The sequence below is a fragment of the Nothobranchius furzeri genome, chromosome 7 (assembly GCF_043380555.1).
Source record: "Nothobranchius furzeri strain GRZ-AD chromosome 7, NfurGRZ-RIMD1, whole genome shotgun sequence".
NCBI lineage: Eukaryota > Metazoa > Chordata > Actinopteri > Cyprinodontiformes > Nothobranchiidae > Nothobranchius > Nothobranchius furzeri.
The window spans coordinates 68,364,402-68,382,514 of record NC_091747.1 but is presented as its reverse complement, the minus strand read 5'-3'; the positions used below and the strand labels follow the sequence as shown (position 1 = coordinate 68,382,514).

Genomic DNA, 18,113 nt, shown 5'->3' with positions numbered 1-18,113 from the left:
AGTCCAGACTAACTCACCAATATGGAAAGCAACACTCACAAAATCAATGATAGGCTGACGCTAATAAACAAGAAGTAAAACCAAACATGGAGCACAAACAAACACGGTGCCTCGCAAAAGTATCCTTGAACTTTTAGCACATAACTGTGAAGCAGAATGAAGCTGATATGATTCTAAGCAAATAAAAATCAGAAAAGTGGGCCGTGCTTTTGTGTTGAAGTTTGTGGTTGAAAGGTGTTAAAATAGTTCAGCGAAGGGATGCTCCGGTCCAGTCGTGTGATCGGAAATCAGGTTTGATCGTGTGATTTTCAGGAAATTGGGATAAGGCGGGAAAAGTCTGATTTAACCATATAAAGCAACAAACATTACATCTAAAGAGCAAGTCAACCCCTACAAGAGTCTAACTCCACTCCCACTTCATGTTTGAAAAATGCAACACATGCTGTTGCCTGCATGGACGTAATTTGGGGGGTGGGGGGGGGGGGGGGGACATGTCTCCCCACTTTTTCCAAAGTCAAGTTTTGACCCCTGCACTTTTTACCATCCAAAAGCAATATTACGCTGTTAAATTGACACTGGATGAGCCAAGCAGAAAACAACCGTTTGAGTTGAAGCCTGTTTCCCATTAGAGCATACTGTAAAGATCCCCCCCCCACCCCGTGTCCCCCCCCACTTCTAAAGTGAAAATTACATCCATGGTTGCCTGGCAGACCGAGAGGGCGGAGCCGCTAACAAATACACACACACTCAGGCTCACGACAGCATTGTGACATCATAATGTACCAGTTTACATCATAGCATACTTCTTAGCCAATAGCGGTGGCAGATTTAAATTAAAATACAGTGCAGAGTTTTTACCTGACAACGGCACAACACTGCCAGTTTTAGGCAGAATATTTAAATTTTAACTAAGATGCACTGAAGTGCCAAATTATTGACGACACGTGTCTGCAGCACCATTAGACACTCGTTTATTTAGTTTATCAGCAAAAAAAAAGTTTATTTGGGGGTGACTTGCTCTTTAAATTCATCCTGAGAAAGATGACTGAATGGCTTAGTTTCAAATTTAACGAGTTCCTCTACATCAGTATTCTTTGTTCCACAGACAACTACGATGTAAAGCCCACAAGTTGAGGTAGTCCAGGAATTCACACACCATAACGAGGGAGACCCGATGTCCCCCATCTTTGTGCAGGACAGTCCCGCGTTTTCATGACTTTTCACACGTCCAGCAAATTGAGACTCATGTGCCGCATTGACAGTCTCCTGTTTTGAGTTGCATAAACTGTGTAGAGACAGCTGCCTGTTGCTGTCAGTCCAACTAGGAGGTGGGACTTTACTGCACATCTGGAGCCCGTGAAGCACATACACAAAAGCACCAAATCAGAAAAGTCAGTAAGCACAGTGGAGAAAATGCTGTCGGAAAGAAGACTCGTGGATTAAACGTTTTCAGGGAGACTCTGACAGAATCTCTGTGATGTTTTTGTGTCACGGCGCAGAGTCCAGTATTAAACAGAGTAGAAAGTCCAAGGCCCAGTCGCAATACTCGCACTTCCACCCTTGCACCCTTAAATTGCGCGATCCCGGCCAGGGGTGTGGGTGCGTAGGGTGTCCCGATTCTCAAGTGCAGAAGTTGATCGCTCCCTTTTTGCACCCTTGGTCCACACTTCAGTTTGCATCAATATGAACTTGGGTGAAGGATATTACCCACAATGCATTGCTGCGGGAGAAAAGGCTCAAGTGCCTCTTCTAAAAATATGTAATTTCTAATGAAGGTAGTTCATTTTAGGATGATTAGTTGATACTCTGAATATTTTAGACAAAGCAGCAGTGAATGTAAATTTATTTCAAATAATTGTTTGTTTGTTTGTTTGTAAGTTGTTCATAAAGCTTTAGAAAAAAGTAGAACAGCCACCAGCATCCCAGTAGGATCAGTAGCTTGTAGAAATAAGAATTTTTTGTTTTAACGTAATTTAAATCTTATTTTAACGATACATTTTCTCGTTCCTAGTGTTTGTTTGTGGAACCGAAACCAAAATGTATCTCCTTACCTTAGTGTATCAGCGTGTCTAGTAACTAGAATAAGTCTTAATACTTATTAAAAACATATTAATCATAAGATTGTGATTTCACAGATTGGTCACATTGTATTAATGACTGTCACAGCCTCCAGCTCCCTAAAGTCCCGTGCTAGAAGAACAACCTCATGGGAGGAAGTCTGACCTTTGACCTTAAACAGGCTGTTCTTGCTGGAGACCCTCCAGTGGGTCTGAATTCAGATGATTCTGCAGAGAAGAGTGGGACAAACCTCGTCCACAGTGATGAGAGACTCATCAGGTATCACAGACACTGGTCTTCAAGGGTGCTGCAACCTTTTTGTGGGTTTTAGGGGTCACTCAAAGTGAAAAGTTCATCTGAATTTGTTTTCTGGTCTGAAACTTTTAGGGGCCAAAAGGCAGAAATAGCAGGAAGCTGTGAGGTGGTGAAGACTTTTGCACAGCTCTGTAAGAGAAGGTCCTGCCGTAGCTGCACATATCAGGTGTCATACACAGATCTCAGCTGCATGCTTGTCATGTTTCTCTCTGCCCACACCACCTTCTATTGGCCACTTCATCTCCCAACTGAAGCTTCCTCTTCAGCATTAAATTTCTGCTTTGCTTTATTTCTCAGACGGAACAGATCCATGAAGGCGGAATGACACCAGGACTCTAGGACATTGCAGCTGTCAGAGAGTAAACTAATATGAAAAGAAGCAGCTGCACCTCGGTGTCTGTAACCAGCCAAGTCTCTGCATGCTAACGCTCATCAGCCATCTGATTTAATTCTTCTGTTACTCGTCTGGCAGGCGGGAGAATCCCTTAGCCTGCAGGTAAATTTCACAAATGATCATCAGAACTCAGAACTGACCTGTCCCACAGCAGAAGACACTGTTTTTTTAATGAATTCACTAGATTTAATAAGCCAAACAAAATACATAACTTCGACATAAGAGACAGCAAGTCAAGAACCTGTGAGAAGGTGTCAGGTCTTATTAACGTCCGTTAGAAGCCACTAATCCAGTGGTACTCACTCCTGGTCCTGGAGAGCTGCTGTCCTGCATGTTTTACTGGTTTTGGTACTCTAACACAGGGGTGAGGCTTCAGGGGCAGCTGGAGGGGGGGGGGGGGGCAGTGGGCCCCCAGGGTCCCCAGTCCAAGCTTGGAAGGAGCCCGCCCCTGCAATGAGGCGGATGAGACGGCACAACGCCTTTGACACAAACGATGGATGCTGGATAAGACGAGCACATCCATATCGTGTGTTTAAAGGAGAATGAGCTCCACTCTCAATAATTCCTCTCATGCAGATTTATTTAGAGTTTCTGTAGGTGGTCCCGGTCAGGACTGAGTCCTAGTCCACACGTAGCCGGGTTTTTATTTTAAAACGAATATCCGCCCCTCCAAAAACTTGCATCCACACCACCTCGTTTTTAAAAAAACTGTCCACACGTACCCGGATGAACGTTGTTAAGGACATGCCAGACCTGTAGGGGGCAGTACTTCCCCCGTTCTTAACCTCGTCCTTCGTCTGTGGTCTTCCGCAAGGAGCAGTAATTCCTCTTGCAAAAACAAACAAGCAGAAAGCGCTTGGACAATTGATAAAGCGAGCGCAGCTCTGAGGGCATCCATGCTGTCGGCTAGTGTAAACACAGGTCGCACACGTGATGTCAGCATTTTTTTGTCGCGGAAAGTGACGTTGCGGACCTTAAAACTCCGGTTTTGTCTGTCCACACGCAGACACCCAAAACGGAGAAAACGCAGATCTTCACTTTGGCCGGAGTTTTTAAAAAGATCCGTTTTCGTGTGGATGACAGGCCAAAACGTAGAAAAATATCTACGTTTTGGCAGATCCCCGGCTACGTGTGGACAGGACTGAGTCATGGTTGCTATAAACTTCACAAGACCGACGGACGTTAGTGATGTAGTAGGTGTCAAATACTGAATAAAGTGTTGGTTTTATTTTTACTTTCACATGTAGCTTTATGACCTGCACGTTTACAAGTGGGTCTCCAAAACCATCTCCAAGTGCATTATGGGAAAAACTCACAATCAGTCATTCATCATCATCATTACTTGCCAACAGATAGCAAACTAGGTGGTTAACGGAGAGGCAGAAATTGATTTGGTCTCAGGGATTATTTCAGTTCCCTTATTCAGAGAAGCTGATCGATACGAGAGTCCGCCCAACCGGTCGCTGGTTCGTCTCAGCGAGAGGCCACTCAGCCTTGGCCTCCATGGCCGTAGAGAAGGACCTACTGATGGAACTAAACAGCTCAATGACTAAGTTGTTGAATCTTCTTCCCTCAGCCTGGGGGGTCTTCGATAGGTGGGGTGGGGTAAAGAAGGCCAGCACCGGCTGTTCTTCTTCAGAATTCACAGCTCGCCAGTCCACCACTGCTGTAACATCATATTAGGTCAGTAAACTGGAACTGAAGGCCCAGTTCCCAAAAACATAGGCGGCCACTGCTCACATTGTGTTATCACGACTTTTATTATTTGGATTTTAAAGTGCCCGGTTATTTGCTCCACCCCCGGCACGGCTCTGAATTGTTCCACTAGTGGGTCACACCTAATTTCATCACCGGTGCAGCAGCTCATCAAGCACTTCAGAAGCCTGTTAATCACCTGCTGACTGAAATCAGGTGTGTTGAAACCGAGTTAAAACTAAAAGGTGCTGGATCCCCCAGGACCAGGAGTGAGCAGCACTACATGAATCCATCTGATGAAGTGAACTCAGTAGAGTCACCATGCTGGACCGTGATCAATGACATCTGCTGGAGAACACCTACTGGAGTAGATGGATTACACGCATGAGTAGATACTGGTGCAGATGGTACTGGTGGAGATGGTACTGGTGTAAATGGTACTGGTGGAGATGGAACTGGTGTAAATGGTAATGGTGGAGATGGAACTGGTGTAAATGGTAATGGTGCAGATGGTACTGGTGTAAATGGTAATGGTGCAGATGGTACTGGTGTAAATGGTAATGGTGCAGATGGTAACGGTGTAAATGGTAATGGTGGAGATGGTACTGGTGTAAATGGTAATGGTGGAGATGGTAATGGTGTAAATGGTAATGGTGGAGATGGTACTGGTGTAAATGGTAATGGTGGAGATAGTACTGGTGTAAATGGTAATGGTGGAGATGGTACTGGTGTAAATGGTAATGTGCAGATGGTACTGGTGGAGATGGTAATAGTGCAGGTGGTAATGGTGGAGATGGTACTGGTGTAAATGGTAATGGTGGAGATGGTACTGGTGTAAATGGTAATGGTGGAGATGGTACTGGTGTAAATGGTAATGGTGGAGATGGTACTGGTGTAAATGGTAATGGTGGAGATGGTACTGGTGTAAATGGTACTGGTGGAGATGGTACTGGTGTAAATGGTAATGGTGGAGATGGTACTGGTGTAAATGGTACTGGTGGAGATGGTACTGGTGTAAATGGTACTGGTGGAGATGGAACTGGTGTAAATGGTAATGGTGGAGATGGTAATGGTGTAAATGGTAATGGTGGAGATGGTACTGGTGTAAATGGTAATGGTGGAGATGGTACTGGTGTAAATGGTACTGGTGGAGATGGTAATGGTGTAAATGGTACTGGTGGAGATGGTAATGGTGTAAATGATAATGGTGGAGATGGTACTGGTGTAAATGGTACTGGTGTAAATGGTAATGGTGGAGATGGTACTGGTGTAAATGGTAATGGTGGAGATGGTACTGGTGTAAATGGTAATGGTGGAGATGGTACTGGTGTAAATGGTAATGGTGGAGATGGTACTGGTGTAAATGGTAATGGTGGAGATGGTACTGGTGTAAATGGTAATGGTGGAGATGGTACTGGTGTAAATGGTAATGGTGGAGATGGTACTGGTGTAAATGGTACTGGTGGAGATGGTAATGGTGTAAATGGTAATGGTGGAGATGGTAATGGTGTAAACGATAATGGTGGAGATGGTACTGGTGTAAATGGTACTGGTGTAAATGGTAATGGTGGAGATGGTACTGGTATAAATGGTAATGGTGCAAATGGTAATGGTGGAGATGGTACTGGTGTAAATGGTAATGGTGGAGATGGTACTGGTGTAAATGGTACTGGTGGAGATGGTAATGGTGTAAATGGTACTGGTGGAGATGGTAATGGTGTAAACGATAATGGTGGAGATGGTACTGGTGTAAATGGTACTGGTGTAAATGGTAATGTGGAGATGGTACTGGTATAAATGGTAATGGTGTAAATGGTAATGGTGGAGATGGTACTGGTATAAATGGTAATGGTGTAAATGGTACTGGTGGAGATGGTAATGGTGTAAACGATAATGGTGGAGATGGTACTGGTGTAAATGGTACTGGTGTAAATGGTAATGGTGGAGATGGTACTGGTGTAAATGGTAATGGTGGAGATGGTACTGGTGTAAATGGTACTGGTGGAGATGGTAATGGTGTAAATGGTAATGGTGGAGATGGTACTGGTGTAAATGGTAATGGTGGAGATGGTACTGGTGTAAATGGTAATGGTGGAGATGGTACTGGTGTAAATGGTACTGGTGTAAATGGTAATGGTGGAGATGGTACTGGTGTAAATGGTAATGGTGGAGATGGTACTGGTGTAAATGGTAATGGTGGAGATGGTACTGGTGTAAATGGTAATGGTGGAGATGGTACTGGTGTAAATGGTAATGGTGGAGATGGTACTGGTGTAAATGGTACTGGTGTAAATGGTAATGGTGGAGATGGTACTGGTGTAAATGGTAATGGTGGAGATGGTACTGGTGTAAATGGTAATGGTGGAGATGGTACTGGTGTAAATGGTAATGGTGGAGATGGTACTGGTGTAAATTGTACTGGTGGAGATGGTAATAGTGTAAATGGTACTGGTGGAGATGGTACTGGTGTAAAAGGTAATGGTGTAAATGGTACTGGTGTAAATGGTAATGGTGGAGATGGTACTGGTGTAAATGGTAATGGTGGAGATGGTACTGGTGTAAATGGTAATGGTGGAGATGGTACTGGTGTAAATTGTACTGGTGGAGATGGTAATAGTGTAAATGGTACTGGTGGAGATGGTACTGGTGTAAAAGGTAATGGTGTAAATGGTACTGGTGTAAATGGTAATGGTGGAGATGGTACTGGTGTAAATGGTACTGGTGTAAATGGTAATGGTGGAGATGGTACTGGTTTAAATGGTACTGGTGGAGATGGTACTGGTGTAAATGGTAATGGTGGGGATGGTACTGGTGTAAATGGTACTGGTGGAGATGGTACTGGTGTAAATGGTACTGGTGGAGATGGTAATGGTGTAAATGGTACTGGTGGAGATGGTAATGGTGTAAATGGTAATGGTGGAGATGGTACTGGTGTAAATGGTACTGGTGTAAATGGTAATGGTGGAGATGGTACTGGTGTAAATGGTAATGGTGGAGATGGTACTGGTGTAAATGGTAATGGTGGAGATGGTACTGGTGTAAATGGTACTGGTGTAAATGGTAATGGTGGAGATGGTACTGGTGTAAATGGTAATGGTAGAGATGGTAATGGTGGAGATGGTAATGGTGTAAATGGTAATGGTGCAGATGGTACTGGTGTAAATGGTAATGGTGCAGATGGTACTGGTGTAAATGGTAATGGTGCAGATGGTAACGGTGTAAATGGTAATGGTGGAGATGGTACTGGTGTAAATGGTAATGGTGGAGATGGTAATGGTGTAAATGGTAATGGTGGAGATGGTAATGGTGTAAATGGTAATGGTGGAGATGGTACTGGTGTAAATGGTAATGGTGGAGATGGTACTGGTGTAAATGGTAATGGTGGAGATGGTACTGGTGTAAATGGTAATGTGCAGATGGTACTGGTGGAGATGGTAATAGTGCAGGTGGTAATGGTGGAGATGGTACTGGTGTAAATGGTAATGGTGGAGATGGTACTGGTGTAAATGGTAATGGTGGAGATGGTACTGGTGTAAATGGTAATGGTGGAGATGGTACTGGTGTAAATGGTAATGGTGGAGATGGTACTGGTGTAAATGGTACTGGTGGAGATGGTACTGGTGTAAATGGTAATGGTGGAGATGGTACTGGTGTAAATGGTACTGGTGGAGATGGTACTGGTGTAAATGGTACTGGTGGAGATGGAACTGGTGTAAATGGTAATGGTGGAGATGGTAATGGTGTAAATGGTAATGGTGGAGATGGTACTGGTGTAAATGGTAATGGTGGAGATGGTACTGGTGTAAATGGTAATGGTGGAGATGGTACTGGTGTAAATGGTACTGGTGGAGATGGTAATGGTGTAAATGGTACTGGTGGAGATGGTAATGGTGTAAATGATAATGGTGGAGATGGTACTGGTGTAAATGGTACTGGTGTAAATGGTAATGGTGGAGATGGTACTGGTGTAAATGGTAATGGTGGAGATGGTACTGGTGTAAATGGTAATGGTGGAGATGGTACTGGTGTAAATGGTAATGGTGGAGATGGTACTGGTGTAAATGGTAATGGTGGAGATGGTACTGGTGTAAATGGTAATGGTGGAGATGGTACTGGTGTAAATGGTAATGGTGGAGATGGTACTGGTGTAAATGGTAATGGTGGAGATGGTACTGGTGTAAATGGTAATGGTGGAGATGGTACTGGTGTAAATGGTACTGGTGGAGATGGTAATGGTGTAAACGATAATGGTGGAGATGGTAATGGTGTAAATGGTACTGGTGTAAATGGTAATGGTGGAGATGGTACTGGTATAAATGGTAATGGTGCAAATGGTAATGGTGGAGATGGTACTGGTGTAAATGGTAATGGTGGAGATGGTACTGGTGTAAATGGTACTGGTGGAGATGGTAATGGTGTAAATGGTACTGGTGGAGATGGTAATGGTGTAAATGGTACTGGTGTAAATGGTAATGGTGTAAATGGTAATGGTGTAAATGGTAATGGTGGAGATGGTAATGGTGTAAATGGTACTGGTGTAAATGGTAATGGTGGAGATGGTACTGGTGTAAATGGTAATGGTGGAGATGGTACTGGTGTAAATGGTACTGGTGGAGATGGTAATGGTGTAAATGGTACTGGTGGAGATGGTAATGGTGTAAACGATAATGGTGGAGATGGTACTGGTGTAAATGGTACTGGTGTAAATGGTAATGGTGGAGATGGTACTGGTATAAATGGTAATGGTGTAAATGGTAATGGTGGAGATGGTACTGGTATAAATGGTAATGGTGTAAATGGTACTGGTGGAGATGGTAATGGTGTAAACGATAATGGTGGAGATGGTACTGGTGTAAATGGTACTGGTGTAAATGGTAATGGTGGAGATGGTACTGGTGTAAATGGTAATGGTGGAGATGGTACTGGTGTAAATGGTACTGGTGGAGATGGTAATGGTGTAAATGGTAATGGTGGAGATGGTAATGGTGTAAATGATAATGGTGGAGATGGTACTGGTGTAAATGGTAATGGTGGAGATGGTAATGGTGTAAATGATAATGGTGGAGATGGTACTGGTGTAAATGGTACTGGTGTAAATGGTAATGGTGGAGATGGTACTGGTGTAAATGGTAATGGTGGAGATGGTACTGGTGTAAATGGTAATGGTGGAGATGGTACTGGTGTAAATGGTAATGGTGTAAATGGTAATGGTGGAGATGGTACTGGTGTAAATGGTAATGGTGGAGATGGTACTGGTGTAAATGGTACTGGTGTAAATGGTAATGGTGGAGATGGTACTGGTGTAAATGGTAATGGTGGAGATGGTACTGGTGTAAATGGTAATGGTGGAGATGGTACTGGTGTAAATGGTACTGGTGTAAATGGTAATGGTGGAGATGGTACTGGTGTAAATGGTAATGGTGGAGATGGTACTGGTGTAAATGGTAATGGTGGAGATGGTACTGGTGTAAATGGTAATGGTGGAGATGGTACTGGTGTAAATGGTAATGGTGGAGATGGTACTGGTGTAAATGGTAATGGTGGAGATGGTACTGGTGTAAATGGTACTGGTGTAAATGGTAATGGTGGAGATGGTACTGGTGTAAATGGTAATGGTGGAGATGGTACTGGTGTAAATGGTAATGGTGGAGATGGTACTGGTGTAAATGGTAATGGTGGAGATGGTACTGGTGTAAATTGTACTGGTGGAGATGGTAATAGTGTAAATGGTACTGGTGGAGATGGTACTGGTGTAAAAGGTAATGGTGTAAATGGTACTGGTGTAAATGGTAATGGTGGAGATGGTACTGGTGTAAATGGTAATGGTGGAGATGGTACTGGTGTAAATGGTAATGGTGGAGATGGTACTGGTTTAAATGGTACTGGTGGAGATGGTACTGGTGTAAATGGTAATGGTGGGGATGGTACTGGTGTAAATGGTACTGGTGGAGATGGTACTGGTGTAAATGGTACTGGTGGAGATGGTAATGGTGTAAATGGTACTGGTGGAGATGGTAATGGTGTAAATGGTAATGGTGGAGATGGTACTGGTGTAAATGGTACTGGTGTAAATGGTAATGGTGGAGATGGTACTGGTGTAAATGGTAATGGTGGAGATGGTACTGGTGTAAATGGTAATGGTGGAGATGGTACTGGTGTAAATGGTACTGGTGTAAATGGTAATGGTGGAGATGGTACTGGTGTAAATGGTAATGGTAGAGATGGTAATGGTGGAGATGGTAATGGTGTAAATGGTAATGGTGCAGATGGTACTGGTGTAAATGGTAATGGTGGAGATGGTACTGGTGTAAATGGTAATGGTAGAGATGGTACTTGTGTAAATGGTATTGGTGTAAATGGTAATGGTGGAGATGGTACTGGTGTAAATGGCACTGGTGTAAATGGTAATGGTGGAGATGGTACTGGTGTAAATGGTAATGGTAGAGATGGTAATGGTGGAGATGGTAATGGTGTAAATGGTAATGGTGCAGATGGTACTGGTGTAAATGGTAATGGTGCAGATGGTACTGGTGTAAATGGTAATGGTGGAGATGGTACTGGTGTAAATGGTATTGGTGTAAATGGTAATGGTGGGGATGGTATTGGTGTAAATGGTAATGGTGTAAATGTACTGGTGTAAATGGTATTGGTGTAAATGGTATTGGTGTAAATGGTAATGGTGTAAATGGTATTGGTGTAAATGGTAATGGTGTAAATGGTAATGGTGTAAATGGTAATGGTGGAGATGGTACTGGTGTAAATGGTAATGGTGGAGATGGTACTGGTGTAAATGGTAATGGTGGAGATGGTACTGGTGTAAATGGTACTGGTGTAAATGGTAATGGTGGAGATGGTACTGGTGTAAATGGTAATGGTGGAGATGGTACTGGTGTAAATGGTAATGGTGGAGATGGTACTGGTGTAAATGGTACTGGTCTAAATGGTAATGGTGGAGATGGTACTGGTGTAAATGGTAATGGTAGAGATGGTAATGCTGGAGATGGTAATGGTGTAAATGGTAATGGTGCAGATGGTACTGGTGTAAATGGTAATGGTGGAGATGGTACTGGTGTAAATGGTACTGGTGTAAATGGTAATGGTGGAGATGGTACTGGTGTAAATGGTAATGGTGGAGATGGTACTGGTGTAAATGGTAATGATGGAGATGGTACTGGTGTAAATGGTACTGGTGTAAATGGTAATGGTGGAGATGGTACTGGTGTAAATGGTAATGGTAGAGATGGTAATGGTGGAGATGGTAATGGTGTAAATGGTAATGGTGCAGATGGTACTGGTGTAAATGGTAATGGTGGAGATGGTACTGGTGTAAATGGTATTGGTGTAAATGGTAATGGTGGGGATGGTATTGGTGTAAATGGTAATGGTGTAAATGTACTGGTGTAAATGGTATTGGTGTAAATGGTATTGGTGTAAATGGTAATGGTGTAAATGGTAATGGTGGAGATGGTACTGGTGTAAATGGTACTGGTGTAAATGGTAATGGTGGAGATGGTACTGGTGTAAATGGTAATGGTGGAGATGGTACTGGTGTAAATGGTAATGGTGGAGATGGTACTGGTGTAAATGGTAATGGTGGAGATGGTACTGGTGTAAATGGTAATGGTAGAGATGGTAATGGTGGAGATGGTAATGGTAGAGATGGTAATGGTGCAGATGGTACTGGTGTAAATGGTAATGGTGGAGATGGTACTGGTGTAAATGGTAATGGTGGAGATGGTATTGGTGTAAATGGTAATGGTGGAGATGGTATTGGTGTAAATGGTAATGGTGGAGATGGTACTGGTGTAAATGGTACTGGTGTAAATGGTAATGGTGGAGATGGTACTGGTGTAAATGGTAATGGTAGAGATGGTAATGGTGGAGATGGTAATGGTGTAAATGGTAATGGTGCAGATGGTACTGGTGTAAATGGTAATGGTGGAGATGGTACTGGTGTAAATGGTAATGGTGGAGATGGTATTGGTGTAAATGGTAATGGTGGAGATGGTACTGGTGTAAATGGTACTGGTGTAAATGGTAATGGTGGAGATGGTACTGGTGTAAATGGTAATGGTAGAGATGGTAATGGTGGAGATGGTAATGGTGTAAATGGTAATGGTGCAGATGGTACTGGTGTAAATGGTAATGGTGGAGATGGTACTGGTGTAAATGGTAATGGTAGAGATGGTAATGGTGGAGATGGTAATGGTGTAAATGGTAATGGTGCAGATGGTACTGGTGTAAATGGTAATGGTGGAGATGGTATTGGTGTAAATGGTAATGGTGTAAATGTACTGGTGTAAATGGTATTGGTGTAAAAGGTAATGGTGGGGATGGTATTGGTGTAAATGGTAATGGTGTAAATGTACTGGTGTAAATGGTATTGGTGTAAATGGTAATGGTGGGGATGGTATTGGTGTAAATGGTATTGGTGTAAATGGTATTGGTGTAAATGGTAATGGTGGAGATGGTACTTGTGTAAATGGTATTGGTGTAAATGGTAATGGTGTAAATGGTAATGGTGTAAATGGTAATGGTGTAAATGGTATTGGTGTAAATGATATTGGTGTAAATGGTAATAAATGGTAATGGTGGAGATGGTACTTGTGTAAATGGTAATGGTGCAGATGGTAATGGTGCAGATGGTACTGGTGTAAATGGTAATGGTGTAAAGGCTACTGGTGAATTTGTTACTGGTGGATATGGCTGAAGGTGGCTTGTACAAGATGCAGAAAAGCAACAACCAATAAGACTGGAGTATAGTTGTCGATGACCTCTGAGGCCAGAGTTCCTTTCTTAGAAGACTGACTCTGCATTTAGAAGCATGACATGCTGTTGGGACCAAAATCACATGCCCTTAACACGTTAAATGTTTTAGTGAGAAAGGCTCAAACATGTAAGGTCACTTACCTTAGTGGAAGCCCTTCAGCAGAAAGAAACCTGGTCATGCACAAGGATTCGTCTTTGCTGCTCGACACACACACACACACACACACACACACACACACACACACACACACACACACACACACACACACACACACACACACGCACAGACCTGTTTCATGTCTATAAATGGAACTCATGTCTGGACTGCCTGCATCCTGCTGCTCCTTCTCTCTCTCTCTCTCTCTCTCTTACGCATACACACACACACACACACGCACACACACACGCAGAAGTTCCAGTTCTTAGTTTTGATTTCTATTCAGGAACAGGTCGGAGCAGTGTTGGGAACGTCACTTTTAAAAAGTAATTAGTTATAGTTACTGATTACTTTGTCAAAAAGGTAACTCACTTGTACCGAGTTACAAGATTATAAAAGTAACAAATTACCAAGAAAAATAACTGTTTTGTTACTTTTTTCATTAAAGAATGCAAAAAAAATGGGTTCCCCTCTTAATTAAGCTTACTTAATTTACTATAAATGACTACAATAGTGAAATATAAATTACTAATGACTGGAACAGAATAAAATGTATGTCCACATGTTTTTTATAAAAACTAAATAACTGAAATAAATAAGCTCTTAACAGGAAGAACTACAAACATAAACATTATACTAATCTAGACTATTAAAACGTCACTGTGATCATTAACAAGACCCCGATCAGCTAATAGAAACTCCTGTAAAGGTTCCTGAGCCTTTACATGGTCTCTCAGTCTAGTTAATTGTGTGTTTTAGCAGCATTTCTGTTGCTGGTAATCTAGTAACGGTTAAATAAATAAATAAAATCCTTTAAAATGACACTAGAAGAGGCACAAGCCTGATGGAGGACTTACATTTACTAACTTGGGTCAGACCCAACCACAGAAGAGCTGAAGCTGGGTGGTGAACACACACAGGTAGTTCTGATAACACCTGAGCTCCATGACGTCTGAGACTGATGCATCAGTGTTACAGCGGGACTAAAGACATGATCAGAAACAGGTTACAGCTGGATGATCTAGGAAGGTAGAAGATCAGGACGTCTGAGCGGTGAACAGGTGAGCGGAACTTCGGGACGTCCCGCTGTCACACTAAGAAGGGCACGGCTGCAGATCCACACCTGCAGCAGTGAATCTGTGGTTCTATTTTGTATAGCTCCGCCCTTTAAGCCATCACCCACTGGATTAATTCCATCCCCTTAACCAATGACTGAAGAGCGTATGCCGCCTCCTAAGCGGGTCCTGGCTCTATAAAAGGGCACAGCGAGCATAGCTCGCCTCCTTTTTTCATCTTCAAGCAGCCTTATCGTTTAAATGAGCTAACGTATTCTTTTCAGGCAAATGTCTTACAATCCGGTCAGTTTGTGCTCCCTAGGACTTACGTGACAAGAGAAGCCTCCTGGAAAGTGTCAAGTCCAGCGGAGCCGTTCATCTTATCCACAGGACAAGGTCCCTGGGCCGGTACTGTTAATCATGGAGGCAGGCCTCCATGCTCCCTGCTGGGACCCGAGGCCTGGGCTCCCGCCCTCTTCTACGCCGTTTCCGGCCATGAGAGCGCTACTTCGTTAGCTAGTTGCTAAAGCCTTTTGTTTCCGCATCTGGTGCCGCCTAAGTCAAATGGCTTGTTGGCCAGCACAGCGCTGTCCACTTTCGCTGCATCTATTCAGTCATTACTCGGCTCCCAGCAGCTCTGGTTTCCTGGAACAACGTTAGGAGACTTACCTAGCTTTGCTGCTTGCTAAAGCTGGTTATTCGGCGTGCTATTCCCGCCTCCAAACACGGATTGTGACGCAGCTCATTTACTGTGTCCCATATTTTCTGTAGCGGTCTCCGCTGCTAGCAGGACTGCTGAAGCGTGTGACTCGAATCTGTACTCTGCTGCTTAGTCTGCGCTTCCTGGACCTCCACCTAGCAGACATCGGTCCAATTAGCTCGGACGTGCTGTGTGACCCTTAATATTGCAGCACTATTGAGACCACATAAAACCTGTGGAGCTATCCACCATTTCACTTGTCTAGCTGGCCCGGGTTCTGTTCAGAACCAACACTCGACCGCTCTGGAGACTTTATGCAGGATATGTGTGTGATTATGAATTATTTTTGAACTAAACATTCCCTGAGAACAAATTCCTGTTACGGTTCACAGCTACAGATGGTTCAGATAATCCTTCTGCTGTTCTCACTATGCTGATGACACCCAGATATACCTAGCCCCATCACCTAGTGACTCTCGTCCACTGGACTCACTCTGTCAGTGCCTAGAGCAAGTAAACGTCTGGATGCAGTCAAACTTCCTTCAACTAAACAAAGACAAGATTGAAGTTATTGTCTTTGGCAACAAGAAGGTTCGGATGGATGTTGTTGCTCAGCTAGACTCCAGGGGACTAAAGACAAAGACCCAGGGTAGAAATCTTGGTGTTATTGACTCAGACCTGAGCTTCTGTGCACATATTAAGGCTGTAACTAAATCAGCGTTTTATCACCTTCATCAAACGTCAAGAGTCAGGTCTCATGTCCAGACCAGACTTAGAGAAACTCATTCATGTGTTCATCTACAGCAGGCTGGACTACTGCTATGGTCTCCTAACTGGTCTTCCCAGAAAAGCTGTGAAGCAGCTGCAGCTTGTTCAGAATGTTGCTGCTAGAGTCTCAACAAGAACTAAGAGGACAGAGCACATCACTCCTGTTCTTAGATCCCTTCACTGGTTACCAGTAAACTACAGAATAGACTACAAAGTGCTCCTACTAGTTTATAAATCCCTCAATGGCACGGGACCAAAATGCACGTCCATTGAAATGTGCTCTTTAAATAAAGCTGCCTTGCTTCACACGTTTTCCCACGCCAAGCACAACCATCCCTCCTGCACAGCGGAACGCAAATCTCACTAAGCCACCATTTTAGGTTTTCAGGCCACGGATGCGCACCCTGTTGCTCGCACGTGCTCTGCTCCTGACGGAGTTTTTCCTGGTGGGATGAGGTGTGATTATGGGTTTGTTTTGCGTCTCTGCCTGCCACCGCCCGGTTGCTGGCCTGCTGCGGCTCCGCCTTCCTCGCTCCCACCCGTGGTTTCAGCAACGCCGTGAGAATACACATTCCACTGCGCCATCATTTTGAGATTTAGGGTTGCGGGTGCGCACCCCGTCGCGCCTGCTCTGCTCCCGACTGAGTTTTTTCCTCTGCGGGACGTGGTGCAGCCTGCACGGTTGTGCTGTCTCACACTCACTGTCTGCCAAAATGACTCTTTGGGGGAGATATGTGAGGGTGCTGTGATTAGCAAGACACAGAACTGTTCGGGTCAATGGTAGACCCGCGGAGGCAACGGAGGCTGGCTAGACCGATCTGCAGAGCTATATCTTTTAGCCGATGCTACAGTCGGTCCAGTGGCGGCTGGTGAAAAATATTTTTGGTGGGGCTGTGCTATTTTTTATTTTTAAACAAACTTGTGCTTTCTGAGCTTTGTGCACAACTTCACTATTTCCTGAATTAAGCACAGCTCTTTTATTTCCTGTCTTACATCATTGGACAAACTGATTAATCCAGGTGTGTCTGACTATTGGCACGCTGCCTTGCAGACCAAGGTTGAAAAATACTGCATTAAATTGCACATAAAATAACACGACCATAAATGGTAAATAGGCAAGGCAAGAGGCAAGTAACAAAAACATTTTGTTTAATTTCAACATTTGAGTGAACACCAAAAATTATGAGCAGGTCACTGTTACAGTAATGGTAGTAAACACCACTTAGACAAAATGCCAGAAATTTATACTGTTAAATATTTCTGGAGTGTTGTGCCAAGGTCAACTTTATACAAAGATCAAGTGGATGCATTTGTGTGTGTGTGTGTGTGTGTGTGTGATACCTCATTTGTACAGAAATTTTGCCCTTCTGTCCTTCTGAGTGGCAAAGCTCTCGATTAGCTTTTTATTGAAGTCAGGAATGTTTGTGACAAGCTTTGTTTTCCCCATGGAGAGCATGACAAGAGCATTCAGCCCATCCTGTGTCATGGTGTTCCTCAGGAAAGTCTCTGGTTCCTCTTTAAAGTAGATAAATAAAAAAACAACAGATAAGTACATAGGAAACACTTTCATAGGAAATATTGTCATCAGTATCCTCTTACAAATGTCATATTTCCCAGTTTTTGGGACAATAAAACATTTCTGATTCTCAATCAGATGTTTTTACATTTGAGGTAAAAACATCTAATTGAGAATCAGAAATGTTTAATTGTCCCAAAAGCTGGGAAATTTGTTTGCTGCAGCAGAAGTGTAACAAGTAAAATGGAATCAGATTGATGTATGTACAAATTTACATGAAATACACATTTACGTGATTGAATATGTATAATAGGTATGTGTGTTGAAATTAGTTTTTACAGTTATTGCACATTAAACATGTTATTAAACAAATGTCCCGGTTTGTGGGACAACCAAGGATTTCTGATTCTGATTATCTTGTTCACAGAAATGTAATGTACAGCTTACCTCTGCACCCAGCTGCTGTTGTTCCCTGCATGGCAACGTTAGCTCTGCTGCCTAGCATGGCTAGCTTCACCGTGTTGTTGTCCATGTGTGCCCGGGATGACTCGTGTTTCTTCACCTTCTCAGAAAAATGTTTCATGTCTGTAACTCCTGACTCATCCATGCCTTATCTGTCCCAGCCGTTTTGAATAACAAACACGGAAAGCAAAATAACGCATTAGCGTGATTGCATCCAGCTAGCC

The 18,113-nt window shown here is 43.4% G+C and overlaps 1 protein-coding gene across 5 annotated transcripts in view; it reads right to left on the bottom strand.

Annotated features, from left to right (window-relative positions):
* slc43a1b (solute carrier family 43 member 1b) overlaps nt 1-17,393 on the bottom strand; it is a 47,853-nt gene extending 30,460 nt beyond the window's left edge. For 4 of the 5 annotated variants that reach the window (XR_011521231.1, XM_054751839.2, XM_070553628.1 and 1 more), the window contains exon 1: nt 13,373-13,508. The gene's annotated coding sequence lies outside the window, so the exon portion shown is untranslated. Of the gene's footprint in view, nt 1-13,372; nt 13,509-17,252 lie in introns of those variants that run through there. The other variant, XM_070553626.1, reaches the window with a different exon arrangement.
* Nucleotides 17,394-18,113: the final 720 nt, after the last annotated feature.